Raw genomic sequence first — 14,631 nt, forward strand, 5'->3', positions numbered from 1 at the left:
GAAATAGAAAATGTTTAAAAAAAAAATATTAAAAACGGAAATATTCACAAAAGGAAATATTGAAAAATAGTAATATTGAAAAAAGGAAATATTGAATAAAGGAAATATTGACAAAAGGAAATATCGAAAAAGGAAATATTGAATAAAGGAAAAATTGACAAAAGGAAATATCGAAAAAAGGAAATATTGATAACAGGAAATATTGAATAAAGGAAATATTGACAAAAGGAAATATTGAAAAAAGGAAATATAGAAAAAAGGAAATATTGAAAAAAGGGAAATATTGTTAAAAGGAAATAAAGAAAAAAGGAAAAATTGAAAAGAAGGAAATATTGAATCAAGGAAATATTGAAAAAAGGAAATATTGACAAAAGGATTTAAAAAAAAGGGAATATTGAATAAAGGTAATTTTGAAAAAAGGAAGTATAATAGAAAAAAGGAAATATAGAATAAAGGAAATATTGACAAACGGAAAATATTGAGATAGGAAATATTGACAAAAAGATGTATGGAAAAAAGGAAGTATTGAAAAAAGGATATTGAAAAAAGTAAATATTGAAAAAACGAAATATAGAAAAAAGGAGATATTGAAAAAAGGAAATATTAAGAAAGGAAATATTGAAAAAAGGAAATATTGAAAAAAGGAAATGTTGAAAAAAGGAAATATTGAAAAAAGGAAATATTGAAAAAAGGAAATATTGAGAAGAGGAAATATTGAAAAAAGAAAATATTTAAAAAAGGAAATATTTAAAAAGGAAATATTGAAAATAGGAAATATTGAAAATAGGAAATATTGAAAAAAGGAAATATTGAAATTAGGAAATATTAAGAAGAGGAAATATTGAAATAGAAAATGTTACAAAAGGAAATATTAAAAACGGAAATATTCACAAAAGGAAATATTGAAAAATAGTAATATTGAAAAAAGGAAATATTGAATAAAGGAAATATTGAATAAAGGAAATATTGACAAAAGGAAATATTGAAAAAAGCAATATTGAAAAAAGATTATATTGAAAAGAGAAAATATTGAAAAAAGGAAATATGGATAAAAGGAAAATATTGAGATAGGAAATATTGACAAAAAGATGCATGGAAAAATGGAAGTATTGAAAAAAGGATATTAAAAAAAGTAAATATTGAAAAAACGAAATATAGAATAAAGGAGATATTGAAAAAAGGAAATATTAAGAAAGGAAATATTGAAAAAAGGAAATATTGAGAAAGGAAATATTGAAAAAGGAAATATTTAAAAAATGAAATGTTGACAAAAGGAAATATTGAAAAAAGGAAATATTGAAAAAAGGAAATATTGAGAAGAGGAAATATTGAAAAAAGAAAATATTTAAAAAAGGAAATGATGAAAAAGGAAATATTGAAAATAGGAAATATTGAAAAAAGGAAATATTGAAAAAAGGAAATATTGAAATAAGGAAATATTAAGAAGAGGAAATATTGAAATAGAAAATGTTTAAAAAAGGAAATATTCACATAAGGAAATATTGAAAAAAGGTAATATTGAAAAAAGGAAATATTGAATAAAGGAAATATTGACAAAAGGATATATCGAAAAAAGGAAATATTGATTAAAGGAAATATCGAAAAAAGGAAATATTGAATAAGGAAATATTGAATAAAGGAAATATTGACAAAAGGAAATATTGAAAAAAGGAAATATAGAAAAAAGGAAATATCGAAAAAAGGGAAATATTGACAAAAGGAAATATAGAAAAAAGGAAAAATTGAAAAGAAGAAAATATTGAATCAAGGAAATATTGACAAAAGGTAATATTGACAAAAGGATTTAAAAAAAACGGAATATTGAAAAAAGGTAATATTGAAAGAAGGAATTATAATAGAAAAAAGGATATATAGAATAAAGGAAATATTGAATAAAGGAAATATTGACAAACGGAAATATTGAAAAAAAGAAATATTAAATAAAAAAAATATAGACAAAAGGAAGTATATAAAAAAAGGAAATATTGAAAAAAGGAAATATTGAAATAAGGAAATATTAAGAAGAGGAAATATTGAAATAGAAAATGTTTAAAAAAAGAAATATTAAAAAAGGAAATATTCACAAAAGGAAATATTGAAAAAAGGAAATATTGAAAAAAGGAAATATTGAAAAAAGGAAATATAGAAAAAAGGAAATATAAAAAAGGTTATAATGAAAAAAGGAAATATTGAATAAAGAAATATTGACAAAAGGAAATATCGAAAAAAGGAAATATTGAATAAGGGAAATATTGACAAAAGGAAATATCGAAAAAAGGAAATATTGAATAAAGGAAATATTGAATAATGGAAATATTGACAAAAGGAAATATTGAAAAAAGGAAAAATACTAAAAAAGGAAATATTGAAAAAAGGAAATATTGACAAAAGGAAATATAGAAAATAGTAAAAATTGAAAAGAAGGAAATATTGAATCAAGGAAATATTGACAAAAGGAAATATTGACAAAAGGATGTATAGAAAAAAGGGAATATTGAAAAAAGGTAATATTGATAGAAGGAAGTATAATAGAAAAAAGGAAATATTGAATAAAGGAAATATTGAATAAAGGATATATTGAAAAACGGAAATATTGAAAAAAGGAAATATTAAATAAAGGAAATATTGACAAAATATATATTTAAAAAAGGAAATATTGACAAAAGGAAGTATATAAAAAAAGGAAATATTGAAAAAAGGAAATATTGAAAAATGGAAATATGGAAAGAAGGAAATATTGAAAAAAGGAAATATTGAAAAATAAATAATTGAAAAAAGGAAATATGGATAAAAGGATATATTGACAAAAGGAAATATTGAAAAAAGAAAATATTGAAAAAATGAAGTATTGAGATAGGAAATATTGACAAAAAGATGTATGGAGAAAAGGAAGTATTGAAAAAAGGATATTGAAGAAAGGAAATATTGAAAAAAGGAAATATAAAAAAAGGAAATATTGAAAAAAGGCAATATTGAAAAAAGATTAAATTGAAAAGAGAAAATATTGAAAAAAGGAAATATGGATAAAAGGAAATATTGAAAAAACGAAAAAATGAGAAAGGAAATATTTGAAAAAGGAAATTTTGAAAAAAGGAAATATTGAAAAAGGAAAATATTGAGATAGGAAATATTGACAAAAAGATGTATGGAAAAAAGGAAGTATTGAAAAAAGGATATTGAAAAAAGTAAATATTGAAAAAACGAAATATAGAAAAAAGGAGATATTGAAAAAAGGAAATATTAAGAAAGGAAATATTGAAAAAAGGAAATATTGAAAAAAGGAAATGTTGAAAAAAGGAAATATTGAAAAAAGGAAATATTGAAAAAAGGAAATATTGAGAAGAGGAAATATTGAAAAAAGAAAATATTTAAAAAAGGAAATATTTAAAAAGGAAATATTGACAATAGGAAATATTGAAAATAGGAAATATTGAAAAAAGGAAATATTGAAATTAGGAAATATTAAGAAGAGGAAATATTGAAATAGAAAATGTTTAAAAAAAAAATATTAAAAACGGAAATATTCACAAAAGGAAATATTGAAAAATAGTAATATTGAAAAAAGGAAATATTGAATAAAGGAAATATTGACAAAAGGAAATATCGAAAAAGGAAATATTGAATAAAGGAAAAATTGACAAAAGGAAATATCGAAAAAAGGAAATATTGATAACAGGAAATATTGAATAAAGGAAATATTGACAAAAGGAAATATTGAAAAAAGGAAATATAGAAAAAAGGAAATATTGAAAAAAGGGAAATATTGTTAAAAGGAAATAAAGAAAAAAGGAAAAATTGAAAAGAAGGAAATATTGAATCAAGGAAATATTGAAAAAAGGAAATATTGACAAAAGGATTTAAAAAAAAGGGAATATTGAATAAAGGTAATTTTGAAAAAAGGAAGTATAATAGAAAAAAGGAAATATAGAATAAAGGAAATATTGACAAACGGAAAATATTGAGATAGGAAATATTGACAAAAAGATGTATGGAAAAAAGGAAGTATTGAAAAAAGGATATTGAAAAAAGTAAATATTGAAAAAACGAAATATAGAAAAAAGGAGATATTGAAAAAAGGAAATATTAAGAAAGGAAATATTGAAAAAAGGAAATATTGAAAAAAGGAAATATTGAAAAAAGGAAATATTGAGAAGAGGAAATATTGAAAAAAGAAAATATTTAAAAAAGGAAATATTTAAAAAGGAAATATTGAAAATAGGAAATATTGAAAATAGGAAATATTGAAAAAAGGAAATATTGAAATTAGGAAATATTAAGAAGAGGAAATATTGAAATAGAAAATGTTACAAAAGGAAATATTAAAAACGGAAATATTCACAAAAGGAAATATTGAAAAATAGTAATATTGAAAAAAGGAAATATTGAATAAAGGAAATATTGAATAAAGGAAATATTGACAAAAGGAAATATTGAAAAAAGCAATATTGAAAAAAGATTATATTGAAAAGAGAAAATATTGAAAAAAGGAAATATGGATAAAAGGAAAATATTGAGATAGGAAATATTGACAAAAAGATGCATGGAAAAAAGGAAGTATTGAAAAAAGGATATTAAAAAAAGTAAATATTGAAAAAACGAAATATAGAATAAAGGAGATATTGAAAAAAGGAAATATTAAGAAAGGAAATATTGAAAAAAGGAAATATTGAGAAAGGAAATATTGAAAAAGGAAATATTTAAAAAATGAAATGTTGACAAAAGGAAATATTGAAAAAAGGAAATATTGAAAAAAGGAAATATTGAGAAGAGGAAATATTGAAAAAAGAAAATATTTAAAAAAGGAAATGATGAAAAAGGAAATATTGAAAATAGGAAATATTGAAAAAAGGAAATATTGAAAAAAGGAAATATTGAAATAAGGAAATATTAAGAAGAGGAAATATTGAAATAGAAAATGTTTAAAAAAGGAAATATTCACATAAGGAAATATTGAAAAAAGGTAATATTGAAAAAAGGAAATATTGAATAAAGGAAATATTGACAAAAGGATATATCGAAAAAAGGAAATATTGATTAAAGGAAATATCGAAAAAAGGAAATATTGAATAAGGAAATATTGAATAAAGGAAATATTGACAAAAGGAAATATTGAAAAAAGGAAATATAGAAAAAAGGAAATATCGAAAAAAGGGAAATATTGACAAAAGGAAATATAGAAAAGAGGAAAAATTGAAAAGAAGAAAATATTGAATCAAGGAAATATTGACAAAAGGTAATATTGACAAAAGGATTTAAAAAAAACGGAATATTGAAAAAAGGTAATATTGAAAGAAGGAATTATAATAGAAAAAAGGATATATTGAATAAAGGAAATATTGAATAAAGGAAATATTGACAAACGGAAATATTGAAAAAAAGAAATATTAAATAAAAAAAATATAGACAAAAGGAAGTATATAAAAAAAGGAAATATTGAAAAAAGGAAATATTGAAATAAGGAAATATTAAGAAGAGGAAATATTGAAATAGAAAATGTTTAAAAAAAGAAATATTAAAAAAGGAAATATTCACAAAAGGAAATATTGAAAAAAGGAAATATTGAAAAAAGGAAATATTGAAAAAAGGAAATATAGAAAAAAGGAAATATAAAAAAGGTTATAATGAAAAAAGGAAATATTGAATAAAGAAATATTGACAAAAGGAAATATCGAAAAAAGGAAATATTGAATAAGGGAAATATTGACAAAAGGAAATATCGAAAAAAGGCAATATTGAATAAAGGAAATATTGAATAATGGAAATATTGACAAAAGGAAATATTGAAAAAAGGAAAAATACTAAAAAAGGAAATATTGAAAAAGGGAAATATTGACAAAAGGAAATATAGAAAATAGTAAAAATTGAAAAGAAGGAAATATTGAATCAAGGAAATATTGACAAAAGGAAATATTGACAAAAGGATGTATAGAAAAAAGGGAATATTGAAAAAAGGTAATATTGATAGAAGGAAGTATAATAGAAAAAAGGAAATATTGAATAAAGGAAATATTGAATAAAGGATATATTGAAAAACGGAAATATTGAAAAAAGGAAATATTAAATAAAGGAAATATTGACAAATTATATATTTAAAAAAGGAAATATTGACAAAAGGAAGTATATAAAAAAAGGAAATATTGAAAAAAGGAAATATTGAAAAATGGAAATATGGAAAGAAGGAAATATTGAAAAAAGGAAATATTGAAAAATAAATAATTGAAAAAAGGAAATATGGATAAAAGGATATATTGACAAAAGGAAATATTGAAAAAAGAAAATATTGAAAAAATGAAGTATTGAGATAGGAAATATTGACAAAAAGATGTATGGAGAAAAGGAAGTATTGAAAAAAGGATATTGAAGAAAGGAAATATTGAAAAAAGGAAATATAAAAAAAGGAAATATTGAAAAAAGGCAATATTGAAAAAAGATTAAATTGAAAAGAGAAAATATTGAAAAAAGGAAATATGGATAAAAGGAAATATTGAAAAAACGAAAAAATGAGAAAGGAAATATTTGAAAAAGGAAATTTTGAAAAAAGGAAATATTGAAAAAGGAAAATATTGAGATAGGAAATATTGACAAAAAGATGTATGGAAAAAAGGAAGTATTGAAAAAAGGATATTGAAAAAAGTAAATGTTGAAAAAACGAAATATGGAAAAAAGGAGATATTGAAAAAAGGAAATATTAAGAAAGGAAATATTGAAAAAAGGAAATATTGAAAAAAGGAAATGTTGAAAAAAGGAAATATTGAAAAAAGGAAATATTGAAAAAAGGAAATATTGAGAAGAGGAAATATTGAAAAAAGAAAATATTAAAAAAGGAAATATTTAAAAAGGAAATATTGACAATAGAAAATATTGAAAATAGGAAATATTGAAAAAAGGAAATATTGAAATTAGGAAATATTAAGAAGAGGAAATATTGAAATAGAAAATGTTTAAAAAAAAAAATATTAAAAACGGAAATATTCACAAAAGGAAATATTGAAAAATAGTAATATTGAAAAAAGGAAATATTGAATAAAGGAAATATTGACAAAAGGAAATATCGAAAAAGGAAATATTGAATAAAGGAAAAATTGACAAAAGGAAATATCGAAAAAAGGAAATATTGATAACAGGAAATATTGAATAAAGGAAATATTGACAAAAGGAAATATTGAAAAAAGGAAATATAGAAAAAAGGAAATATTGAAAAAAGGGAAATATTGTTAAAAGGAAATAAAGAAAAAAGGAAAAATTGAAAAGAAGGAAATATTGAATCAAGGAAATATTGAAAAAAGGAAATATTGACAAAAGGATTTAAAAAAAAGGGAATATTGAATAAAGGTAATTTTGAAAAAAGGAAGTATAATAGAAAAAAGGAAATATAGAATAAAGGAAATATTGACAAACGGAAAATATTGAGATAGGAAATATTGACAAAAAGATGTATGGAAAAAAGGAAGTATTGAAAAAAGGATATTGAAAAAAGTAAATATTGAAAAAACGAAATATAGAAAAAAGGAAATATTGAAAAAAGGAAATATTAAGAAAGGAAATATTGAAAAAAGGAAATATTGAAAAAAGGAAATATTGAAAAAAGGAAATATTGAAAAAAGGAAATATTGAAAAAAGGAAATATTGAGAAGAGGAAATATTGAAAAAAGAAAATATTTAAAAAAGGAAATATTTAAAAAGGAAATATTGAAAATAGGAAATATTGAAAATAGGAAATATTGAAAAAAGGAAATATTGAAATTAGGAAATATTAAGAAGAGGAAATATTGAAATAGAAAATGTTACAAAAGGAAATATTAAAAACGGAAATATTCACAAAAGGAAATATTGAAAAATAGTAATATTGAAAAAAGGAAATATTGAATAAAGGAAATATTGAATAAAGGAAATATTGACAAAAGGAAATATTGAAAAAAGGAAATATAGAAAAAAGGAAATATTGAAAAAAGGGAAATATTGACAAAAGGAAGTATAATAGAAAAAAGGAAATATAGAATAAAGGAAATATTGAATAAAGGAAATATTGACAAACGGAAATATTGAAAAAAGGAAATATTAAATAAAGGAAATATTGATAAAAGAAATATTTAAAAAAGGAAATATTGACAAAAGGAAGTATATCAAAAAAGGAAATATTGAAAAAAGGAAATATTGAAAAAAGGAAATATGGAAAGAAGGAAATATTGAAAAAAAAGAAATATTGACAAAAGGAAATATTGAAAAGAGAAAATATTGAAAAAAGGAAGTATTGAATAAAAGATGTATGGAAAAAAAGGAAATATTGAAAAAAGGAAACATTCTGAAAGGAAATATTGACAAAAGTATATTTTGAAAAAAGGAAATATTGAAAAAAGGAAATATTGAGATAGGAAATATTGACAAAAAGATGTATGGAGAAAAGGAAGTATTATAAAAAGGATATTGAATTAGGGAAATATTGAAAAAAGGAAATATAATGAAAGGAAATATTGAAAAAAGGAGATATTGAAAACAGGAAATATTGCGAAAGAAAATATTGACACAAGGAAATATTGAAAAAAGGAAATATTAAAAAAAGGAAATATTGAGAAAGTAAATATTGAAAAAAGGAAATATTGAAAACAGGAAATATTGAAAAAAGGAGATATTGAATAAAGGAAATATTGAGAAAGGAAATATTGAAAAAAGGAAATATTGAAAAAAGGAAATATTGAAAAAGGAGATATTGATAAAAGGAAATATTGAGAAGAGGAAATATTGAAAAAAGAAAATATTTAAAAAAGGAAATATTGAAAAAGGAAATACTGACAAAAGGAAATATTGATACAAGGAAATATTGAAAAAAGGAAAAATTGAAAAAAGGAAATATTGAGAAGAGGAAATATTGAAAAAAGAAAATATATAAAAAAGAAAATATTTAAAAAAGGAAATATTGACAGAATGAAATATTGTAAAAACGAAATATGGAAAAAAGGAAATATTGAAAAAAGGAAATATTAAATAAAGGAAATATTGATAAAAGAAATATTTAAAAAAGGAAATATTGACAAAAGGAAGTATATAAAAAAAGGAAATATTGAAAAAAGGAAATATTGAAAAAAGGAAATATGGAAAGAAGGAAATATTGAATAAAGGAAATATTGAAAAAATAAATGATTGAAAAAAGTAAAAAATATGGAAAATAGGATATATTGATAAAAGGAAATATTGAAAAAAAGAAATATTGACAAAAGGAAATATTGAAAAGAGAAAATATTGAAAAAAGGAAGTATTGAATAAAAGATGTATGGAAAAAAAGGAAATATTGAAAAAAGGAAACATTCTGAAAGGAAATATTGACAAAAGTATATTTTGAAATAAGGAAATATTGAAAAAAGAAAATATTGAAAAAAGGAAGTATTGAGATAGGAAATATTTACAAAAAGATGCATGGAGAAAAGGAAGTATTGAAAAAAGGATATTGAAAAAAGGAAATATTGAAAAAAGGAAATTTATAAAAAGGAAATATTGAAAAAAGCAATATTGAAAAAAGATTATATTGAAAAGAGAAAATATTGAAAAAAGGAAATATGGATAAAAGGAAAATATTGAGATAGGAAATATTGACAAAAAGATGCATGGAAAAAAGGAAGTATTGAAAAAAGGATATTAAAAAAAGTAAATATTGAAAAAACGAAATATAGAATAAAGGAGATATTGAAAAAAGGAAATATTAAGAAAGGAAATATTGAAAAAAGGAAATATGGAGAAAGGAAATATTGAAAAAGGAAATATTTAAAAAATGAAATGTTGACAAAAGGAAATATTGAAAAAAGGAAATATTGAAAAAAGGAAATATTGAGAAGAGGAAATATTGAAAAAAGAAAATATTTAAAAAAGGAAATATTTAAAAAGGAAATATTGACAATAGGAAATATTGAAAATAGGAAGTATTGAAAAAAGGAAATATTGAAATTAGGAAATATTAAGAAGAGGAAATATTGAAATAGAAAATGTTACAAAAGGAAATATTAAAAACGGAAATATTCACAAAAGGAAATATTGAAAAATAGTAATATTGAAAAAAGGAAATATTGAATAAAGGAAATATTGAATAAAGGAAATATTGACAAAAGGAAATATTGAAAAAAGGAAATATAGAAAAAAGGAAATATTGAAAAAAGGGAAATATTGACAAAAGGAAGTATAATAGAAAAAAGGAAATATAGAATAAAGGAAATATTGAATAAAGGAAATATTGACAAACGGAAATATTGAAAAAAGGAAATATTAAATAAAGGAAATATTGATAAAAGAAATATTTAAAAAAGGAAATATTGACAAAAGGAAGTATATCAAAAAAGGAAATATTGAAAAAAGGAAATATTGAAAAAAGGAAATATGGAAAGAAGGAAATATTGAAAAAAAAGAAATATTGACAAAAGGAAATATTGAAAAGAGAAAATATTGAAAAAAGGAAGTATTGAATAAAAGATGTATGGAAAAAAAGGAAATATTGAAAAAAGGAAACATTCTGAAAGGAAATATTGACAAAAGTATATTTTGAAAAAAGGAAATATTGAAAAAAGGAAATATTGAGATAGGAAATATTGACAAAAAGATATATGGAGAAAAGGAAGTATTATAAAAAGGATATTGAATTAGGGAAATATTGAAAAAAGGAAATATAATGAAAGGAAATATTGAAAAAAGGAGATATTGAAAACAGGAAATATTGCGAAAGAAAATATTGACACAAGGAAATATTGAAAAAAGGAAATATTAAAAAAAGGAAATATTGAGAAAGTAAATATTGAAAAAAGGAAATATTGAAAACAGGAAATATTGAAAAAAGGAGATATTGAATAAAGGAAATATTGAGAAAGGAAATATTGAAAAAAGGAAATATTGAAAAAAGGAAATATTGAAAAAGGAGATATTGATAAAAGGAAATATTGAGAAGAGGAAATATTGAAAAAAGAAAATATTTAAAAAAGGAAATATTGAAAAAGGAAATACTGACAAAAGGAAATATTGATACAAGGAAATATTGAAAAAAGGAAAAATTGAAAAAAGGAAATATTGAGAAGAGGAAATATTGAAAAAAGAAAATATATAAAAAAGAAAATATTTAAAAAAGGAAATATTGACAGAATGAAATATTGTAAAAACGAAATATGGAAAAAAGGAAATATTGAAAAAAGGAAATATTAAGAAAGAAAATATTGAAAAAAGGTAATATTGAGAAAGGAAATATTGAAATAAGGAATTATTGAAAATAGGAAATATGGAAAAAAGGAAATATTGAAAAAAGGAAATATTGAGAAGAGGAAATATTGAAAAAGAAAATATTTAAAAAATGAAATATTGAAAAAGGAAATATTGACAATAGGAAATATTGAAAAAAGGAAATATTGAAAAAAGGAAATATTGAAATAAGGAAATATTAAGAAGAGGAAATATTGAAATAGAAAATGTTTAAACAAGGAAATATTAAAAAAGGAAATATTCAGAAAAGAAAATATTGAAAAAAGGAAATATTGAAAAAAGGAAATATTGAAAAAAGGAAATATTGAAAAAAGGAAATATAGAAAAAAGGATATTATGAAAAAAGGTTATATAGAAAAAAGGAAATATTGAATAAAGGAAATATTGACGAAAGGAAATATCGAAAAAAGGTAATATTGAATAAAGGAAATATTGACAAAAGGAAATATCGAAAAAAGGAAATATTGAATAAAGGAAATATTGACAAAAGAAAATATTGAAAAAAGGAATTATAGAAAAAAGGAAATATTGAAAAAGGGAAATATTGACAAAAGGAAATATAGAAAAAAGAAAAAATTGAAAAGAAGTAAATATTGAATCAAGGAAATATTGACAAAAGGAAATATTGACAAAAGGATGTATAGAAGAAAGGGAATATTGATATAAGGTAATATTGAAAGAAGGAAGTATAATCAAAAAAAGGAAATATTGAATAAAGGAAATATTGAATAAAGAAAATATTGAAAAACGGAAATATTGCTTAAAGGAAATATTAAATAAAGGAAATATTGACAAAAGACATATTTAAAAAAGGAAATATTGAAAAAAGAAGTATATAAAAAAAGGAAATATTGAAAAAAGGAAATATTGAAAAAAGGAAATATGGAAAGAAGGAAATATTGAAAAAAGGAAATATTGAAAAAATAAATAATTGAAAAAAGGAAATATGGAAAATAGGATATATTGATAAAAGCAAGTATTGAAAAAAAGAAATATTGGCAAAAGGAAATATTGAAAATAGGAAATATTGAAAAAAGGAAACATTCTGAAAGGAAATATTGACAAAAGTATATTTTGAAAAAAGGAAATATTGAAAAAAGAAAATATTGAAAAAAGGAAGTATTGAGATAGGAAATATTTACAAAAAGATGTATGGAGAAAAGGAAGTATTGAAAAAAGGATATTGAAAAAAGGAAATATTGAAAAAAGGAAATTTATAAAAAGGAAATATTGAAAAAAGCAATATTGAAAAAAGATTATATTGAAAAGAGAAAATATTGAAAAAAGAAAATATGGATAAAAGGAAAATATTGAGATAGGAAATATTGACAAAAAGATGCATGGAAAAAAGGAAGTATTGAAAAAAGGATATTAAAAAAAGTAAATATTGAAAAAACGAAATATAGAATAAAGGAGATATTGAAAAAAGGAAATATTAAGAAAGGAAATATTGAAAAAAGGAAATATTGAGAAAGGAAATATTGAATAAAGGAAATATAGAAAAAAGGAAATATTGAAAAAGGGAAATATTGACAAAAGGAAATATAGAAAAAAGGAAAAATTGAAAAGAAGGAAATATTGAAAAAAGAAAATATTTAAAAAAGGAAATGATGAAAAAGGAAATATTGAAAATAGGAAATATTGAAAAAAGGAAATATTGAAAAAAGGAAATATTGAAATAAGGAAATATTAAGAAGAGGAAATATTGAAATAGAAAATGTTTAAAAAAGGAAATATTCACATAAGGAAATATTGAAAAAAGGTAATATTGAAAAAAGGAAATATTGAATAAAGGAAATATTGACAAAAGGAAATATCGAAAAAAGGAAATACTGACAAAAGGAAATATCGAAAAAAGGAAAATATTGAATAAAGGAAATATTGAATAAAGGAAATATTGACAAAAGGAAATATTGACAAAAGGAAATATTCACAAAAGGATGTATAGAAAAAAGGGAATATTGAAAGAAGGAATTATAATAGAAAAAAGGAAATATTGAATAAAGGAAATATTGAATAAATGAAATATTGAATAAAGGAAATATTGAAAAACGGAAATATTGGAAAAAGGAAATATTAAATAAAGGAAATATTGACAAAAGAAATATTTAAAAAAGGAAATATTGACAAAAGGAAGTATATAAAAAAAGGAAATATTGAAAAAAGGAAATATTGAAAAAAGGAAATATGGAAAAAAGGAAATATTGAAAAAAGGAAATATTGAAAAATAGACAATTGAAAAAAGGAAATATGGAAAATCGGATATATTGATAAAAGGAAAAAAAAAAAAAGAATTATTGACAAAAGGAAATATTGAAAAAAGAAAATATTGAAAAAAGGAAGTATTGAGATAGGAAATATTTACAAAAAGATGTATGGAGAAAAGGAAGTATTGAAAAAAGGATATTGAAAAAAGGAAATATTGAAAAAAGGAAATTTATAAAAAGGAAATATTGAAAAAAGGCAATATTGAAAAAAGATTATATTGAAAAGAGAAAATATTGAAAAAAGGAAATATGGATAAAAGGAAAATATTGAGATAGGAAATATTGACAAAAAGATGCATGGAAAAAAGGAAGTATTGAAAAAAGGATATTAAAAAAAGTAAATATTGAAAAAACGAAATATAGAATAAAGGAGATATTGAAAAAAGGAAATATGGATAAAAGGAAATATTGAAAAAACGAAATAATGAGAAAGGAAATATTTGAAAAACGAAATTTTGAAAAAAGGAAATATTGAAAAAGGAAAATATTGAGATAGGAAATATTGACAAAAAGATGTATGGAAAAAAGGAAGTATTGAAAAAAGGATATTGAAAAAAGTAAATATTGAAAAAACGAAATATGGAAAAAAGGAGATATTGAAAAAAGGAAATATTAAGAAAGGAAATATTGAAAAAAGGATATATTGAAAAAAGGAAATGTTGAAAAAAGGAAATATTGAAAAAAGGAAATATTGAAAAAAGGAAATATTGAGAAGAGGAAATATTGAAAAAAGAAAATATTTAAAAAAGGAAATATTTAAAAAGGAAATATTGACAATAGGAAATATTGAAAATAGGAAATATTGAAAAAAGGAAATATTGAAATTAGGAAATATTAAGAAGAGGAAATATTGAAATAGAAAATGTTTAAAAAAGGAAATATTAAAAACGGAAATATTCACAAAAGGAAATATTGAAAAATAGTAATATTGAAAAAAGGAAATATTGAATAAAGGAAATATTGACAAAAGGAAATATCGAAAAAGGAAATATTGAATAAAGGAAAAATTGACAAAAGGAAATATCGAAAAAAGGAAATATTGATAAAAGGAAATATTGAATAAAGGAAATATTGACAAAAGGAAATATTGAAAAAAGGAAATATAGAAAAAAGGAAATATTGAAAAAAGGGAAAT

The sequence above is a fragment of the Ischnura elegans genome, chromosome 1 (assembly GCF_921293095.1).
Source record: "Ischnura elegans chromosome 1, ioIscEleg1.1, whole genome shotgun sequence".
Classification (NCBI taxonomy): domain Eukaryota; kingdom Metazoa; phylum Arthropoda; class Insecta; order Odonata; family Coenagrionidae; genus Ischnura; species Ischnura elegans.